General features: G+C 37.8%; 4 non-coding genes across 4 annotated transcripts; 2 read left to right on the top strand and 2 right to left on the bottom strand.

Moving 5' to 3' along the window:
• Positions 1-6,540: 6,540 nt before the first annotated feature.
• trnag-ucc (transfer RNA glycine (anticodon UCC)) lies at positions 6,541-6,612 on the top strand. The gene has a single exon. It is a non-coding gene; the product is annotated as a tRNA-Gly (tRNA).
• Positions 6,613-6,779: 167 nt separating this feature from the next.
• Positions 6,780-6,852, bottom strand: trnai-aau (transfer RNA isoleucine (anticodon AAU)). The gene has a single exon. It is a non-coding gene; the product is annotated as a tRNA-Ile (tRNA).
• A 222-nt stretch (positions 6,853-7,074) lies between these two features.
• On the bottom strand, positions 7,075-7,147 carry trnav-uac (transfer RNA valine (anticodon UAC)). Its single transcript has one exon. It is a non-coding gene; the product is annotated as a tRNA-Val (tRNA).
• A 4,547-nt stretch (positions 7,148-11,694) lies between these two features.
• On the top strand, positions 11,695-11,765 carry trnag-ccc (transfer RNA glycine (anticodon CCC)). Its single transcript has one exon. It is a non-coding gene; the product is annotated as a tRNA-Gly (tRNA).
• The last annotated feature ends 7,595 nt before the right edge of the window (positions 11,766-19,360 follow it).

The raw sequence follows: 19,360 nt of genomic DNA, 5'->3' as shown, positions 1-19,360 counted from the left end.
TAACAGTACATCCCTCTAATTGGAAATTAAGTTGTGAGAGTTTCTGTCTACTGATTTTTGTCCCTATAAGTAGTATTTCTGTCTTATCAGAGTTTAACAACAGAAAGTTACAGCTCATCCAGTCTTTTATCTCTCTAAGGCATTGAGTTAATTTGGACAATTTAGTTATTTCATCTGGTTTTGATGAGATGTATAACTGTGTGTCATCAGCATAGCAATGGAAGCTAATCCCATGTCTTCTAATAATGTTCGCTAATGGAAGCATGTATATCGAGAAAAGCAGAGGTCCTAGAACTGATCCTTGAGGGACCCCATAATTAACTGGTAATAAACTGGAGGATTCACCATTTAATTCTACAAAATGGTATCGATCAGACAGGTAGGATCTAAACCAACTTAAAGCCTGTCCATGAATACCTGTGTAATTTTGTAAGCGATCTAGGAGAATGTTGTGATCTATAGTGTCGAATGCAGCACTAAGGTCAAGTAGAATTAATAGTGACATACAGTCTTTGTCCGAAGCTAAGAACAAGTCATTTGTAACTTTAACAAGAGCAGTTTCTGTGCTATGATGGGGCCTGAAACCTGATTGAAACTCTTCGAGGATATTGTTCTCCTGTAAGAAGGAGCTCAGGTACTGTGGCATGAGATCATTCAGTGTTTTATAGGTCAGTACTAGTATTTTATAATCAATGTGAAATTTGACTGAAAGGCAATGCAGTGTGGTTTCTTTTGAGATCCAGCAGAGTGATGCTATTCTGTGCAGGACATGTGGACTGTGTGAGCTATAGCATGATGGATCTAGCTGTCAGGTTTGTACAGAAATATTCAGTTTTGAGCTCAGGTAACTGTGTGGAGTTTTGAATGTTTTCCAAATATTCACATTCCTCCCAGTGTTTCCAGGAAAGTCTCTGGTAAATAGTTACAAAGGAATGAATGAATGAATGAAATGTGCGAATAAAAAAAACTCTAAAAATCATGAGAAAGAAAGAGAGACTTCCCCAAAAAGGGCAAGTGAATTTATCTAAAGCACTGACAGAACTGCTTTCAATATAACAAAACTGTGTTAGTTTTTGTACAGTGCAGCTGGATTTCCTGTCACTGTGGGCTGCAGAGCACAGTAGTATAGAGCAGAGTCTGATACAGCAGCAGAGGAGATGATCAGATCCACTTTCTTACTCTTTTTATCTTGATCATTTTTAAGTTTTATAGACAATCGTGGATGAGGTGGTTGAGCTGGTGTGACATGTTTACCGCTCTCATCAATCAGCAGCAGAAACTCAGGTCTTGATCCAGGTTTGTGTCGATACCAGTGGAGACTGTTAACTAATCCAGTATACGTGCAGGACAGTGAGATGTTGCCGCCTTCCATTGAAAATACATTGGTTTGATCTGGTTTAATGCTATTGTCAGCAGCCTCTGCTAAAAAAAATTATAACAATATTGTGATATTTTAATCATAAATGACACATTTCACATGGAGAATTGTGTCTTAAGTAGAAAAAATAATCATTTTGTGTGCAGTGTATATGACTTACCAACATCACTGAGAGTAAAAAACACAATGAAGAGGAACAACATTGTTTTCCTGAGTGTTTAGTTCAAACCTCTAGCTTTAGAAATGAATGTCAGTGTTAATATTTGATGTTCATCTCCACCTCGAGCTCCACCTACTTGTATTCATGTATAATGCATATTCATGACAACTGTGCTGTTCTCTATACACTTTATAGTAATCTCTGAAGAAATACTTTGTTAATAATAAAATGTGGTCCTAAGAAGCTGTGGATTCCCCCATCGACCACAGTTTTAATGTGATATTCTAAGGTATTTTGACATTTTGACAGTTACATCCCTTGTTTTTGTCTCTCTCTCTCTCTCTCTCTCACACACACACACACACACACACACACACACACAATCCTTTGCACTTGCAATACTTGCCCTTTATGTGTTATATTCTAACAGTCTTAATGACAACACTGTACCAGGGCTATCAAGTGTCACACATTGAGCATGACAGTCACTCATTTTGGTCTTTTGTCACGCTCTCCCGCCACACATTGTATTTCTCACGCAGAAAAACTTACTATTTATCATTTCATCTACACTTTTTTCATCTATATGTATCTTTATATTATTACTGTACATTCTGCCAACATTACACATAGATGAATATGAAATGTTGGCAGAATGTACAGTAATAAAAACCATTATTTTGCAGAAAACACACTGATTAAAATTAGAGAACACTTTCAGATACCTCCCAGTTATTGGTGTTAATTTGGCACCTGGTGCTAATTTCCTTGATTATCTGTCAACCCATATTTAACTGGCAGCCTAACTTCCAGTTTCACTGACTCTGCAAGATGGTGGGCCGTTCTAAAGTGACTGAAAGCCTCCGGCAGCAGGTTGTCCAGATGAAGGCCAAAGGGATGACCCTATCAGCCATAGCAAGACAAGTTGGTCGTTCCAAATCTGTGATTTCAAGAACATTGAATCTTTACAACATCACAAACTCATTCAAGTCCCCCAAGAAGGCTGGTTGTCCACGGAAGACAAATACAAGAGAGGACAGGATACTGCGGAGGATCTCAATGGGCAATCATTTCCACACTGCAGCTGGAATTGCTCACCATTTCAGCACTGAACAGGGTAAGGATCTGTCTCATCATACAGTGTCTCGACGTTTAAGAGCATTTGGACTGAAAGCCCACTCTGCAGTGACCAAACCTCTCATTAGCAGAAAGAATCAAAAGGCTAGACTAAGCTTTGTTGATGAGCATGTTGTGTGGACAGAGGAGAACTGGTCCAAAGTTCACTTCAGTAATGAAAGCAAGTTTAATTTATTTGGGTCCGATGGGAAATATCATGTTCGGCAACAAACTGGAGAAAGACTGAACCCAAAGTGTGTAAAGAAGTGTCATGGTTTGTGGCATGTTTTCTGCAGCAGGAGTTGGGCCTCTTGTACAGCTACATGGCAGAGTGAATGCAAATGTTTATCAGAACCTTCTTCAACAACATATGGTTCCTTCCCTGCGTTCATCACCCAATCAGTCCGCAGTGTTCATGCAGGACAACGCTCCATGTCACACAGCAAAACGGGTAAAGCAGTTCCTTGAAACTGAAAACATTGAAATAATGACATGGCCTGCCCAGAGTCCTGATCTCAACCCAATAGAGAACCTCTGGAAAATCCTTGGCGACAAAGTTATAGCCAAGAAACCCACTGCAGTCACCGAACTGTGGAGGAGACTGGACCAAAATCACACCAGAGCAGTGTGAGAGACTAGTGCTGTCCTGTGGCCGCAGATGTGCTGAAGTCATCCAGAGCAGAGGCCTGTACACTTCCTTACTAATTGCTGACTGTTGTAACCTTCAGAATTTTTTTGTAATCTTTTTCCATGCTACAGTCATGGTTCTCTAATTTTGATCAGGGTGATTTCTGCAAAATAATGTTTTTTGTTGAAATGCCTTAGTTATTTTGTGGAAAAGGTGTTCTGGTAGCATGGTATAGACAGGACAAAAACTCATCTTAACTGTTGAGCAGTGAAGATGACATTATTTCAGAATTGTTCAAATGTTTATGAATTGTTCTCTAATTTTGATCTCCAGTGTATATCTAATAATAATCTTGAATTTTTTATTATAATAATTCTTTATATTATTCCTTATGCTTACCTTCTGTTCTATGTTTGTTCTGTAAAGCTGCTTTGAGACAATGTCTATTGTAAAAAGCACTATACAAATAAACTTGAATTGAATTGAAAAACTTGAATAATCCAGTAGGACACCAGGATCGTGGCGTTGACCGGCAACAATTAGGGATGACAGCAACAATTCAGAACTTTAAGCCTCTAAGAGGAGGCCTTAGGAGGCCACTGGAGGAAGGGTGTATTAAGTCACTGTTGTTTTGATTTTCTGAACTTTCCTTATCTATTAGGCCACTGCTGTTTTAATTTTCTGGCATTTTGGGTTTTTGCTGGAGGCATCTAAGAGCTAAACTGCAACAAATACAAACATTAAGCCATTTAATTTTTATTAGAAAGTAGGCTGCTCTTAGCAGAGGATGGTTTCGATCCATCGACCTCTGGGTTATGGGCCCAGCACGCTTCCGCTGCGCCACTCTGCTTCAGCACACCCACCGAATAGGACTCAAACCTACAATACATGGCCAAACCTACTCAAACCTACAATACATGGCCAGTGCCTTAGCTTCATCCAGTAGGCCACCAGGATTGTGGCAAAGACCTGCAACGATTAGGGTTGATAGCAACCATTCTGAAATTTATTTTCTTCTTAGTTAAAATGTAGGCTGTTCCTTGGAAAGGAGGGTTATGATTTATTGATCACTTGGTTTTGCTACAAGCATGCTTTTCCTGCCCTACACTGCTTAAGCACACCCCAGATGGGACTTGAACCCACAATCCCTGGCTTAAGAGGCCAGTGCCTTATCCGTTACACCACTGCTGTTTCAACCATCAGGCATTTTGGTTATCTGCTGGAGGCATCTAAGAGCTAAACTGAAAAGTTATTAGACAAAACCCATTTTCTTTGCTGGACATGGGATGCCTAGGAAACAACAAAATATCTAAATAAATTAGACTTTTAATAAATCTTTTCATATATTTCATATATCATTCTGTTTTCTTTTTAAAAAGTCTCCACAAATCTAAAACAATTCCTTTTCTTTTGGCTATGATTCTTCTCTCACATATTAGACTTTTCATTAACATCATACTCAAATTTACAAACTTTTTGTTTTGACTTTTTTGTCTCGACCTAACATTACCATTCTATTCCATTCCAAATCATTTTCATTCCAGTCCCCACTCACATCTTTGATTAGAACTTTACATTGTTTAAAAAACTATTCCAATTCTTTTCAATGTAAAAACAGATGTAAAAACCCTTCCTCCCTTTCCTGACACACTTTACACATTGGACTTTGTTCAATTTCTATCTTGGTTAAGATTACGTCTGTAAATACTGCTTCATGCCTTATAAAATATTTGAAACTCTCCAGTTTCACTTTCACACACTTCCCTTTCATATTTTTCCATATGTCTTTTTTTAATCCTTCAAAAGTTTACACCAGTACTCATTTGTATTTGGTTCCTTAAAAACTTCTTCCCTAAAAATCTCATGAAACATTTTAACTGTACAGCTTTTAAAACCATAAAATTTTTCTTCTTGTTTCGGATAAATGTTCGTCTGTTCTTTTTCTGCTTCCATGTTGTCTATTTTCCTTATCCACTCTTTTGGTATTGCATCTTTGATTATTTTATATTCGTCCCTCAGTTCTTTCTGATCATATTCCTCTTTTGCCTCTTCCATTGCATCAATAAAAAACTGTTCTGGTAGAAACTCCTTTTTAAATTCATATAAAACGTCCTGTACTCTTGTTATCCCTGCTACCATCCACTTCTTAAAAAATATTACTTTCCCTTGTTTTAAAATGTTTTTGTTTAAGAACAGAGGTTGATTTAAAATGCTTTCTCTCCCTTGTGGAATGTGCTCAATAATCTTTAACAGCTTTCCCCAGGCATTTAACATTTCTCTATAAAATTCCGGTAATCCTTCCGTCATCCAATTTTTTGTTTTCATCCATAAAATTCCCTTGTCCAAATTAAAATTGCCACATTTGTTTATAAAATATTTCATTGTTTTTTTTTCATTCAAATTGTTTTTTTTCTTGTAGATATTTCTTGACTACTTTCACTCTTAGACTCATTTTGCTCTGTTCTACGTCCATTAAACCTAAGCCTCCCCTCTCCGCCACCCCTAAGATCATGTTGTAAGCTATTCTTGCTGGTTTACCCTCCCATAAAAAGTCACAAAAGCATTTTTTCAGCCTCGTTTCTGTCCAAACAGGCATATCATATACATATAGAACCTACCAAAGCTTAGACACCATTAAAACATTTAAAATTAAAACCTTCCCTTTCAAGTTCAGTGCTCTTTGTTTCCAAAAGTTTAGTCTCCATTCTATTCTTGTTAAAAGCTCCTCCCACATTTCATCCCTTACTTTCTTCTTGTTTTTACCAATCAAAATCCCTAGAATTTTTATTTCATCTACTTCTTTAAAGTTAAAAGAGTCCCTTAAAATCAATGCCTTGTATACTGTTTTGTCCTCATTTAATTTACTTCTCGAGCCTTTACAGCATTCCTTTATAATCTCCATAACATGTTAGACACTTTCTTTCCCTTCTACAATTACCGTTGCATATTGAAAAGCATTACCTTCTGCTTTACTTTCCTGTATTTCTATTCCTCTCACTTTGTTTTTTTTTTGTCCTATTGCTAATCTTAGGGGTTTGTAAACTTCTCCAGGCTTTTGTACATCTTTACCCACACATACACACACACACAGACACACCCACACATACACACACACAGACACACACATGCAACCGATGCTTCTGAAATTATAGATAGAATAGTATAGTTAATAGAAGTGAATTGATGTAAGAGCTCTTTCTGATATTCACTTTTGTTGTGGATGGTTGTTTTTTTTCTGTTGGGATTATTGCAGGATATGTGTTGGTGGTATAGTGGTGAGCATAGCTGCCTTCCAAGCAGTTGACCCGGGTTCGATTCCCGGCCAACGCACGACCTTTAAGTTTTCTGTACGTTGTTTCAGCTACAACAAACACTTAAGGGAGGCACCTTGTTGTGGAGAAACTGCATCTATCACGGTTAGAGTCTCAATGTCTGACTGTGTCACACGAGCTGAAACAACAGGCTGCTTACTGAAGCAAAGCTCAAAAGCCTCAGCATGTTTCTGCCCGGTTTTGAACCAGGGACCTTTTGCATATTAGGCAAATGTGATAACCGCTACACTACAGAAACTACAAAGCGTGACACTGGGCTCTCAGTCTGAAAATAAATTAAGGAACCAACAAAAGGAAGAAAGAAACTGTTTATTCATTTGATCGCAATAGCAGATGAGCAGCCACGTGAAAACTGTCGCGCTATGTGGGAATCATTCTGGTTTCAGGGTGTTCCAGAAGGAACGGCCGACACAGAGCACCAAACTCAACTCATTTCCCATAAACCAAAAGCCCAAATCCTTGTTTCTGCCCAGGTTCAAACTGGGGACCTTTCACGTGTAAGGAGAACATGATAACCACTACACTACAGAAACCACAGCAAAGCCTGCCCACCCTTTGCTGAGGCCTGGGAAACATCTAAGTAACAAAATAAATAAGCGTTACTAAAAAGCATCAACTTTCAGTCACCAAAGTTGGGCTTACTGCAGTCAAGGTGTTGGTGGTATAGTGGAGAGCATAGCTGCCTTCCAAGCAGTTGACCTGGGTTTGATTCCTGGCCAATGCACAACCTTTAATAACAGAGCCAGGGCAAAAGGGACTGCCTGCAGGGGGGAAAGAAAAGGAGGAAAAGAGAAAAATAAGTAGAGGGGTTGTAGTGCAGGATAATGGGGGCACATGGTTGTATCTTTTAAAAATATAACAAAACTAGTTTTTGTACAGTGCACGATTTTTGCAAAGTGAACGATTAACACACAATGCTTATTTATCCAAACAAATTTTATTTACTAATACACTTTATTTACACTGTTTGTTTACACTTTATTTTACACTGTTGTTTAATCAGAATGGTATCTCTGAAATGAGCTTAGGCACTAACAGTAACCAGGGCAGGGGTTAGGATATTATATCAGCAGTATGTATGATAGAAGAACAAGTATACTCTATGTCACAAAAGTTTTAGTGTGAAAAGTAGAATCCATCATCTCAGAATGTGAGCAGGTTGTGTGGTGCTCTAGTACTTGACCCACTATAAGATAAGTGACTGCGCCATCTTGTGTTCACTGAAGAGAAAAACCTTAACACACTAATAAATAAAACCCTGCAAACAGGTCATACAGACACACATGTATGCTCTGGATTAATCATTTTATATTAGACCTTATAATTAAATTGTATTTACAACTCCAGGTAGTTTGTGGTGTCTTTATAACACTCATGTATTTCTGTCTCTAAAGGAAACAGATGTTAAAATCACTTGTAAAACTCAGCAATTAAACTGTTTACATGCACTGTGCATTCCTCCATAACATAACACAGATCATTTCTTGAATCCTGCACACAAATTATTGTAAATAAATGTCCATCTTGGTGAGTATTTACACAAATATTTAAAAATTACATGAAGTTATATTTAAAACTCCATTATGCTTTGTGTAAGATATTGTGCAACAAAATTATACAATTGTAAATACAAATGCACTGACTGAGCGGACATTTAGGTGACAATAAAAAACTGTCTAGAAGGAATATGCAGTGTCTATGACAGTGGTGGGATTTGAGCCAACACCTCCAAAGAGACTGAAGCCTAAATCCAGCACCTTAGACCACTCAGCCATGCTACCTATGGAATTGGAAGCATTTATGCTCTCCCGAATGTGTTGATCTTGTTCTTGTTCATGTGAACTAACAATCATCTGCACTAAACCAGCATGGAAATACAGCCCAAAGTTGCAGACACGGTGCTAACTTATCACACCCCACTTTAGCACAGACTCAGGGAACAGTTAGAATGCTTTATCTGTGCCTTGAAATGTTTCCTCGCAACAGTGGGATTCGAACACACGCCCCCGAAGAGACTGGAGCCTTAATCCAGCACCTTGGACCGCTCGGCCACGCTACCTACAACTAAGTCCAGGGTCATTAAGGGCTTGTGTACAAAGACTGTACTGCGCTTGCTTCCTAAAGCTAATGCACTTAAGCAGGGTCCAACTCATAACACCCTTGCAAAACACCTAGACGCAGGGCTAGATTTTCATACCCCACTCTAGCATGGACCAACGTTCTGTGTGCAACAATCGATGGTTTTGAGGTTATGATGAGGTCAGTGATGATGCACGTGTGCAAAGAAAAATGGATCACCTCTATCAGGAAGAAAAGCTTCCAAAACACGCTATGAATCCATGGGGTCTTTAAATGTATCTCTCAGACCCAAGATTTTTCCCAAACTTATTATATAGAACTATGTCACAGACACCATCTCATGTGTGGATATATTTCACCTCAGCCAGTGTTGTCAAAATGTAATTTTTTAAAAATCTATATTTGATTGAATGCATGTCAGTTTATGTCCAAACAAAATGTTTATATTTATGTTTTTATAAGATACAGTTTATATAAATTTCCCCAATTTTCTAATTAATCACCATAAATTCCCTTTATTGTTCAACCCTAGTTAAGATCATATTTGTGCAGTTTGTATGATAGAAGAACAGGTAGAGTTTATATCACAGAGGGTTTATTGTGTAAAGGATGAGAAAAGAATGTGAGCAGCTTTAATATGTTCTCTGTTTTTGCCTCTTCAAGTCAGGGGTGGTGACTTCTGTCAATACTGGAAATCTTTCAGCTTCTGCAACATGTAAACTTACCCACCCACTCTCATGATCACACACTTGACCTGATCTGTTCACTTGGGCTAAACCAGGGATCTCTGACTGTAAACTTTGTTACTGAGCAGGAAGGTTGGAGGTGATGTGAAAACAGACCGAGCCAGGAGTCGAGCCTAGAATCTTCTGATCCATTGCGCCACTGGCCCTGTTCAGGCTGATCTTGGAATGGGCAAATTATACTTTTTACAGCTCAATCTGGGTAAGAGAAAAGTTCAGTAGTTGTTCGTATATGAAAAGTTAAAGTCATTTCAGTCATTCAATCCAGGATTCCTCTTGTCCTTAGATCACCTATATGAGTTCATTAACTTTATATGTTGAGACAAATAAAGCAGTATTTTATTTTAACAGTGCGTCTTTTTTTTTCAGGTCCAGTATTTAAGTTTGGATTAAAACTTTCTTTTTTGATTTTGGACAACCTGCATTTAGTTAGAACATAGGCTGCTCTTAGCAGAGGATGGTTTCGATCCATCGACCTCTGGGTTATGGGCCCAGCACGCTTCCGCTGCGCCACTCTGCTTCAGCACACCCCATTGTGGGACTTGAACCCACAATCCCTGGCTTAGGAGGCCAGTGCCTTATCCATTAGGCATCTTACCCATTGTCTTTGATGCAAGAGGCCGAAACATAATCCAGTAGGCCACTGGAAGCCCTCTTGGGTTTTGCAGTAAATGCTTTGCCACACTGATCTGCTGGGGAAGCTACGCTCCTTGCAGAAAAGTGTCCCGGTATATGTGTGTGTATCTTTATAATACACCTATATTTACAATAAAGTGCTCAATATGTATATATTACATATTTATTTATTTTTATTATTGAAGTGAATGTGGGGAACAGAAGCCCAACTCACCAAGAAGAGACTTTAGTGTTGTTTATTGTTAATAATACCATCTTGGTCCTGTACAGCAGTTCTCTGCAGTCTTCATGCAGCTGATTGATGTGACTGTATGTCATCACAACTAACACTGAGTTATAAACAGTCTGTGGATAAACAGATGCATTGTTTGTATAATGAATGATCAGTAGTCTCTACAATCATATTCAATAACAGCATCAACAAAAATATTCTAAATATTAATTCAGAAAATGAGAATCACATACTAACTTTTTTATTTATGTTTTCACAAACATATAACGTTTGTCAATTCTCAAATAAAAATTCAGTTATAATAAAATAATACAGTATGAAGGTGTAATTACAGTTACAATCTGTAATATTTATATACTTACACTTATACACCATCTCCTATGAAATCACAAATCCCTCTGCATTAGCATTTTTGTACAAGGACAAAAATTTGTCACAATCTTAATCAGTAGTGAAATATTGTTGTTGTTTTTTTTTCATTTACAACCGATTGTGTGTGACTAATGCCTCTTTTCCACCAAAAAGAACCGAGTGCTGGTTCAGAGCTAGCACTGGTGCTGGTTCAAAGTTGGTTCCACTGGCGAACCTTCTAAGAACCGGTTTGCCTTTCCACCGGCTAAAGAGCCATCACAGAGCCGAGTCTGACGTCACTGTATACGTGTCACGTGTCCCAGCAACTTTAGCGCAGCAGCGGCAAACACAAACACATCAACAATGGCGGATGTTGCTTTACTGTTACTGCTCATGGCTTTGTGAACCTACATTAGCATCCAAACGCGGCGAATCCAAAGTGTACGTGCAGCTCCATGTAATTTGTATAAACGGAGGTTGTAATCGAGAAAGTACATAATGTTATTTTTCATTAACACAGAAAAAGGTAGCCTTAACATGTAGCTACTTACTATAATGTGTGCTTGAAGTAAAAGTGTATTAAACATTAGTATACTTAAGCTACATTAACAAATGCGCTAACAGTAGCCCCGCCCCCAGCCCCTGACACAAGCGGTCCTTAAGTCTAGACCAGCAACGTTTTGGTGCTACTTAAGAACCACTTTTCCTGGTTCAGAGCCGGTGCTTTGGCAGTCGAAACAGAAAGAACTGGTTCTAAATTAGGCTCTGGCTCCGAACCAGCACTCAAACTGCCTCGGTGGAAAACGGGCATAAGACTATGTTTCGGCCAATTGACTTTTGTCAAAAAAATCAACAAATCAAAAAATCAAAGCTGAAGGCCTAACAGGTAAAGCTTCAGCTTCACATGATGATTGTGGGTTGGAGTAGCATCTGGGTGCACTTCTAGTTAGCTCTTAAGAAGGCACCCTGAAGTTCAAGAATCCTGCAGGTCCTGAACAACAAATGCTAGGATAACTAGCAAAAGAGCCTGGCACACAGTGCACCAGTGGTGTAGTGGTATCATACAAGATTCCCATTCTTGTGAACCGGGTTCGATTCCTGGCCGGTGCAGGTTTGTCTTCTGCTGTAACTCCAGAGGCAATTTGAACTTCTTCATAGAACTTTCTGTCATATGTTACAAGCTGATTCTATTCCAAGTCATGCTCTTCAATATGTAGTGGTATCAGCAAGATTTACACTTTTTCCTAATAGAACTTTCTGTCAAATGTTACAAGCTGGTGGTAGAGGTAAAAAGGTAGAGGTATAAGTAAGGTTAATTTTTTCCAAAGCAGCCATTAATTCCTGCCTGCCGTTTATTCCGATTCCCGGGTGGTGCAGGTTTGTGCTTTGCTGCCTTTCTGCCATAAAAGTCTTCATAAGTGCTGTACCCGCCGAGTCAATTTGAGCCTCTAAATGGAACTTTCTGTCATATGTTACAAGCTGATTCTATTCTAAGTCATGCTCTCCAAAACGTAGTGGTAGCAGCAAGATTTGGATTTTGCCAAGCTGCCATTTATTCTTGCATTAAACAGAATGTTTTGGGGATGTGTTTCTTTAAATGTCTTATTTGAAGAAGGCTCAATTGTTGCTTTCCAGAGCTTTTCAGATCTATCTGGAAAATGGTGAAGGATTGGAGTGAATGCGGATAATAAACTCATGCGATAGCAGTAGAAAATGATATATGGTTTCAAAAAAAGTTTTTTCTGAAATGTTTGTCTGCAGGCCCAGTGGCCTAATGGATAAGGCATCAACCTTCGGAGCTGAGGATTATGGGTTTGAGTCAATTCTGGGTCAGTTTATAAGGTGTTCTTTAGGAACTGCCAAGTGCTTCTGTTTGCTGCTGCTCATTATCACCTTCACAATCTGGTCTGTCACATGTGTGAGCTGGATGAAAAAACATTGAAATGGACTTTGAATATCAAAGCTGAAGGCCTAACAGGTAAAGCTTCAGCTTCTTAAGAAGGCACCCTGAACAATCAATGCTTGGATAGCTAGCAAAAGAGCCTGGTACAGAGTGCACCAGTGGTGTACTGGGGTTCTATTCCTGGCTGGTACAGGTTTGTCTTCTCCTTCCTTTCAAGCTGTGCTGAAAAAGGCTTCCTAAGTTCTTTAACTCCTGAGTCAATTTGAGCTTCTTAATAGAACTTTCTGTCAAATGTTACAAGCTGATTCTATTCCATGTCAAGCTCTAAAAAGGTTGCTATTTTTTCTAGCAATTTATTCTAACATTTTTATGTTATAACATTTACATTTACAGCATTTGTCAGACGCCCTTATCCAGAGCGACGTACATAAGTGCTCTGTATTGTATCTATGCCGATCCAAGCATTTTGAGTGGATCGGGTATCGGTGGTGCGTGACCAATCCTAATCCGATACCCGTGGTCATGGGCATCGGAACCATTACATGTGGGTGGGACAGGACCCACCCACTTTTTAAGAGCAATAATATTGGACCCACCCACTTTTACCGTCTCTATCCTTTTTTTTATTACTTTTCAGAGCGCCGCCAGTCGAATCCATTCTGCTTGAGGAATGCCCTAATAAATTAAACTCCATTCCGTGTTTTACCTACAGCATTGACCACGCTCCTGCTTTCTGAAATCCATGGGCTTCGGAACCATTATATGTGTGTGGGACAGGACACGCCCATAAGAAAAATACACTTATATATTAAATTGCATTAATGAAAATAAATAAAATAAATTTTATAGGAAATATGTTTAGCAGGCACCCTTTCCATTTACCTCATGGAAAGCGTTAAACATGTCAAGTCAAGTCAAGTCACTTTTATTGTCACATCACCACAGCACATGTGCCTTGGTGAGTGAAATTCTTGGGAGCGAACTCCAGAAATTGCAGAGCAGTTTACATACAGTAATTACAGTTACATATGGGTGAAAAATGTGCAAAATGCTCAATATCAGGTGAAATGTGCAAATGTGAAAAGATGCAATATACTCGTACATGGTCAGTACACACAGTGTACTATTCAACATATTTAAAATAGCAAAGACTTCACACTGTATATTATTTATTTTCGATATAATTAATATATCATATAAAAAATTAGTGTACAGTAGTGTTTACATATTACATAAAGTTAGATTTTAAACTCCATCGTGCTTTGTGTAAGTTACTGTGCAACAAAATTTTACTATTGTAAATACAAATACACTGACTGAGCAGACATTTAGGTGAGATAAAAAACTGTCTAAAAAGACTATGCTATGCCTTCAAAAGTTTCTCTGACAGTGGTGGGATTTAAACCCACACCTCCAAAGAGCATGTAAGTTTACCAGCACAGAAATATGGACCAAAGTTAAGATGCAGACCCAGTGCTAGGTTATCACACCCCACTCTAGCAGAGACAGGACACTAAATCAGAGCATTGAAACATTGAACCCACGTCTCCAAAGAGACTGGAGCCTAAATCCAGCACCTTAGACCACTCGGCCACGCTACCCGCAGATGCTCAGGCCTTTACAGGCTTCTGCTTTCCACCAAGAAGGCACATTGTTCATTGAGAGCAGAATCTAAGAGCTTTAGACCTCTGATAGTAAGTTCAGTAGAGTCTCTGCTTGTTTTTGACTCTAATCGATGATCATCAGGAGTGCTATAATCACCACTATATGACCTTGCACCTTTATACAGTAAAAACTGTGGTGCGCTGTTAGGATATTGTTTGTACCAGTAAAGATAAACGTTTTCACTGCTTGTCTCATATGAACATTTCAGAGTAACAGTGTCTGTTTCTTTCCCCACAATGTTGGCATCTTCATCCTTTGGTCCAATTTTATCAGCAAAACTGCCTGCAGTGAAAAAGAATATAAAGAAATAAATCTGCAAAGAATTTTTCAAAAGCAAATATTTACCTGGTAAATTAGGAAATTACTATATTAAGATTTCAAATGCATTTAATTGAAAACCTTTAGTTCATTGAACTAACAGTTTTTAATGCAGTGCAATTGAAATTTTAGGTACATTAAACTTAAAATGTGTTGTTTTTTCAACAAGACAAAATTAACTTTTTTAGGGCAACGAGTTTCCATAATTTTTTTTAATTCAATCAACCTGTTAGGGCTTACAGTTATGCACAGAAACCATACATGAAACCTACAATCTGGATGAATGTTGTGAGTAGACAGAACCCAAAAACTTTAATTTAAATATAGCTATTTACTGCAAATGATTTAATAAAGATACACCTGCATTACAAATAAAGACAAAGGCTAACAATCATTTATTTGAACTTACTATTTATTTGAATTCACTTATCAAAATCAGTTTTCAAAGACTGACAAAAACAATGAAATACCTTAAGTACCCAATTTTAAATCTTTAAAACAGTATTTTAAAACTTTTCCAAATATTTAACAAGCACATTGTTGTTATACTGTATTAATAAGGAACATGAACATTTGTCCAACCCTAAGACATAGCTCAACGAAAGGAAAGGGAACGTTTTTTTTATCTAACGATTCTGAAAGAGAACCAGAAGAAACATGAATTTACCGTACCTGTTTACATGGTTAGCTGATTTGTAACAGCCAGAATCTTGCCCTTCAACTCCTTCTTGCCTAAACCTAGCAAAACTTGCTGAATGAAAAGAAAGGTGTTGCCCATGCACTTTGGGTAGTCTAAAAAGAAGACACATGGCCTGGGGTATGTTGTCTAAATTGTCCATTACAACATTCCCCTCCAAGATGATTCCCACCGAGGATGGGTGGAGACGGAGGGACAGGGGTTGCAGAGCCACATCTTCATTTTCTAAGCTAAGGATTCCAACTGGCACATGTTGGTACGAGTCTCCATCATCAGAAGCCTGGACAAGAGATTGGAGATTACTAAAATACATTTTAGCAGTATACAGTTTTTTTCTAGATATTAATTTTATTGGACATTTTTTTGTTTAGTTGCATATTTTTTTTGTAAATTATGTACACAAGTGCATCCAGGAGTTCAGTTATATTTAAACATTAAGTGCGTATGTTTTTCTTTTGTATAGTCTTTGCATATGACATGAATTACTGATTAAAATAAAACGTTATGAGATTAACCTTGATTGTATTTAAGTGTTTCAAAGGTGTCATGACATGAATTTAAATTTCTCCTGAATGATTTAAAATTAAAACTTCCTCCTCACCCATTTCATTCAATGTTTATGTAAAATATAAGATTGTTTTTGGTGTTTTTTTAATTGTTCTTACTAACATAAATGCACAGCAAGGTTTCCATATTTCCAGCTGAAAATATTATAATAAACCTATGACAGTAAAAATGCATAAATAATACTTACAAAGCATGCTTTGTCCACAATGAAGCTTTCATAAAATCCTGCAAGATAATGGGCACCGAGGTTATCTGCTGACACAAAGAGTACTGTCCCTTTAACACTTCTAACAAGATGTTCAATGTAGACCCCATGCTGTTCGAGAGTGGCTAAATCACAAAGAAGTGGGTACAGAACTCTTTCATAACCACACTCTTTAACTGTTTCAGTGTTGCACAGAAGAGCAAACTGAATTGAGTTTAGTGTGGATCTGTATTTTCCATGCAAGTTTGCAATAACCCAATAAAGTGCACACATCTTATGTTTTCTTTTAGATGTTCCTAAAGGGTTAGCCACTTCGAAATCATCAATGATGTACAGACCCAGAGCGATTGTGAATTCATCACAACTAAGCCATCACTACATGTCCTATATTCATGTGTTTTATGTTCTTGTTTTGACATAGCCTTATCCAAAATGTCTTTCTTGTTTAACAGTTTTTGTAGCATCTGTAAGAGCGGAACATACGCTAAAGTTTTTCTTCCTTTCTCAACAACAAACTCTATAGGCATTACCAGAGGAAAGTTGCGCATTACATATGATGCTCTCCTTTTACTAGTTGCAAGACATCCATTTTTTCCACATGATTTGGACAATATATCACTCTCTGCCACAGTCTCAACCACCTCTTTCAAAACTGACTCATCTACATCTCCAAAGTGTTTCTGAAGAACAGTCTTCACATTCTTGTGCAAAAGTGGCAGGGACAACAACTATTTGGCAAAGCTGTTGAATTACTTCCTGAACAGAGTTCTCTGGCATGTAAAGGATGGTTTGCATTTTTAAAAAAAGAGCTGCTAAATTATGTTCCAATTGTTCTCCTAAATCTTGAGATTGTGTTTCGCTTGCTTCTGCATTGAAATCATCTTGGCCAAATTCACCTGGAAGCATCTCCTGCACAGCACAATCCTGAGTGTCAATTACACTGTCATCAGTTTCATTCTCATTACTCTCTATTCTTACTATTAACTCTGGTTTAAACATTCTCTCATTTTGATCTTGGTGATGCTTACGTTTGTGTGCACTGAACGTGGAATATACACTACTTTCAAAGCTACAGCCTTGAAATGGACATTGAACTTTTTGGTGGTCTTTGAGATGTCTATGCCGAAGGTGGGCAAAATATTCAGTAATATTCAGAACCCTGACAGGGTTCAAGAAAATCACAAAGTTGACAGCGAAACTTAGCTTCAAATTTTCCCTCCGATTGTTGTTTATCAGTTGCTGTATGAAAACGGGATAAGTGTATTTTAAGGCTATTGAAAGACTTAAAACTACATAAACATTCTTGATACAGGCATGGAAAAGGCTGGCTTGCATAGCTCCCATGTTTAAGTCTGTAATGTTTTAACAAGTATCCCCTTTTGTCACAAGCAAATATGCAATACTTACATTTCCAGATCATCTTGATTAGCCTTGCTTTGAAGTTGAATCTGCAGACTAATAAAAAACATTAAATTGCTTTTTACATGATGACAAGAAAAAAATTGATCTGTTAAAATCTTTTGATCTGTTATCTACAAAATTTCTATCCAAAATAAAGTATTATCTAGCTATCTATTTATTTATTTAGCATGTCATGATACAACAGACTCGCATTAACCGAAATGTACTAGCTAACACCATGCTGATGGTGCATGATGGAGCACGAGGTTGCATTTCTTTAAGACAACTAACTTTACATGGGCTAGTTTTTCTTGCGGGCAGTCAAATTTCAATTTAAGCTATTTTGTTTAATACTTCACTCACAAAGAAATGTAAAATAAGTCAGTTCTAGTCACTTATGTAAAAATACCGGGAATTGGTCTGTAGTGGTTATACCATCTGTATAGATAATGCTATGTGGAGAGAAGGTTTCCTGTGTAAAACTGTAAAACAAACTATTTAAAGTACACACATCATATAAAATGAAGCAACAACACTTTAACCTGTTACACACACTGCAGTGGTAAATTACAGAGACTTACACTCCATCCCAACAGGTCTAAGGTCTGAGGTCTAATTCTTATCTCCTACAAAGCCTAAAACTCTTTCCTTAGTTCTGGAGATTTCCTCATTACCTCATTGCTGGTCTGAGTGAATGGTCTTAGATACTTTATATGGTTCAGTGTTTTATATGTGGAGCTACGGCTTGTCTTTATTGAACTTCTAATTTAATTGCAAATTCCCCTAAGGAATAAAGGAGTGTGTGAATGTGTGTGCACGATGAACTGTGAAAGACTGGCATCAAGAAAGATCTTTCTTTATTGTAAAAATGACGCAACACCACACTAGAAGAAAACAGAAGGATTTGTACAATGTGATAGCACAGTGACACAGCAGGTTGTGTTACTGCATCACAGCTTCAGGGTCCTCAGTTTGATGCTGAGTTCAGGTTACTGTCAATTTGTGTGTTCATCACCTCCAATAAATACATGACAGGAGGAAATTTGCTGGGAGAAATTGCTCTTTTGTGTGAATGAGTGTGTGAAAGTGTTTGTGTATAGAGCTCTGCAAAGGACTGACATCACATTCAGGGTGTTTTCCCACATCATGTGTGGGACAGACTCTGAATCAACCATGACCCTGACCAGTAGAGAAAGAGAGAAGCAACCAACCTTTCTCTAGATCCCATATATGGAGGTTTTAATGTAGAAAAGGCACAGCAAACAAATCCAAAATGGCTCAAAATCACAATCCAAAAAAAAAAAGTCACTAAATTCAAAGGTCCAGAATGGAATCAGTGTAGCAAAGGTACAATAACGATATCCAAAAAGAGGAAAATCCAACAAACACAGCAAAGATCAATACACAAAGTGAGTAACACAGAGTGGCAATGGTTGGGAAAAAAGGTTTGGTAGAATAACTAGCACAAACAATACTTCGCTTGGTGTCTAAAGAACTGCCTGTTTAAATACCCACAGTGGCGGTAGAAGACCCGGAAGTGCTTCAATATTCTGGTGAGTGATCTCTCTGATGCCCTGCAGAGATGACTGAATGGCTAATATCAGTGTGCTGGATCAAGTGCTATTCTATAAGCTGTGAATAATAAAGAGAGGTCTTCCGATAACTAGTGTTGAACATTATCATCTTAAATTATTTACATATATTTTCTTATTGATTTTTGTTACATTTTTTAATACATAAGGGGAAAAACAATACAACAGCATGGACATTAAGAGAAATAATTATCTTTGATTAAAGATGAACATTTATATTTAAAAGATTTATTCTCAGATTATTCAATCGCTAAACATTACCAACAGATTGCCAAAACAAATATACATCAAAGTTTGAGAATTCATTCATTCATTCATTCATCTTCTATCGCTTATCCGAACTACCTCGGGTCACGG

The sequence above is a fragment of the Tachysurus vachellii genome, chromosome 7 (assembly GCF_030014155.1).
Source record: "Tachysurus vachellii isolate PV-2020 chromosome 7, HZAU_Pvac_v1, whole genome shotgun sequence".
In the NCBI taxonomy this organism is placed as follows: Eukaryota; Metazoa; Chordata; class Actinopteri; order Siluriformes; family Bagridae; genus Tachysurus; species Tachysurus vachellii.
Note: the sequence above shows the minus strand (reverse complement) of the source record. Positions and strands in the feature narration are given on the sequence as shown.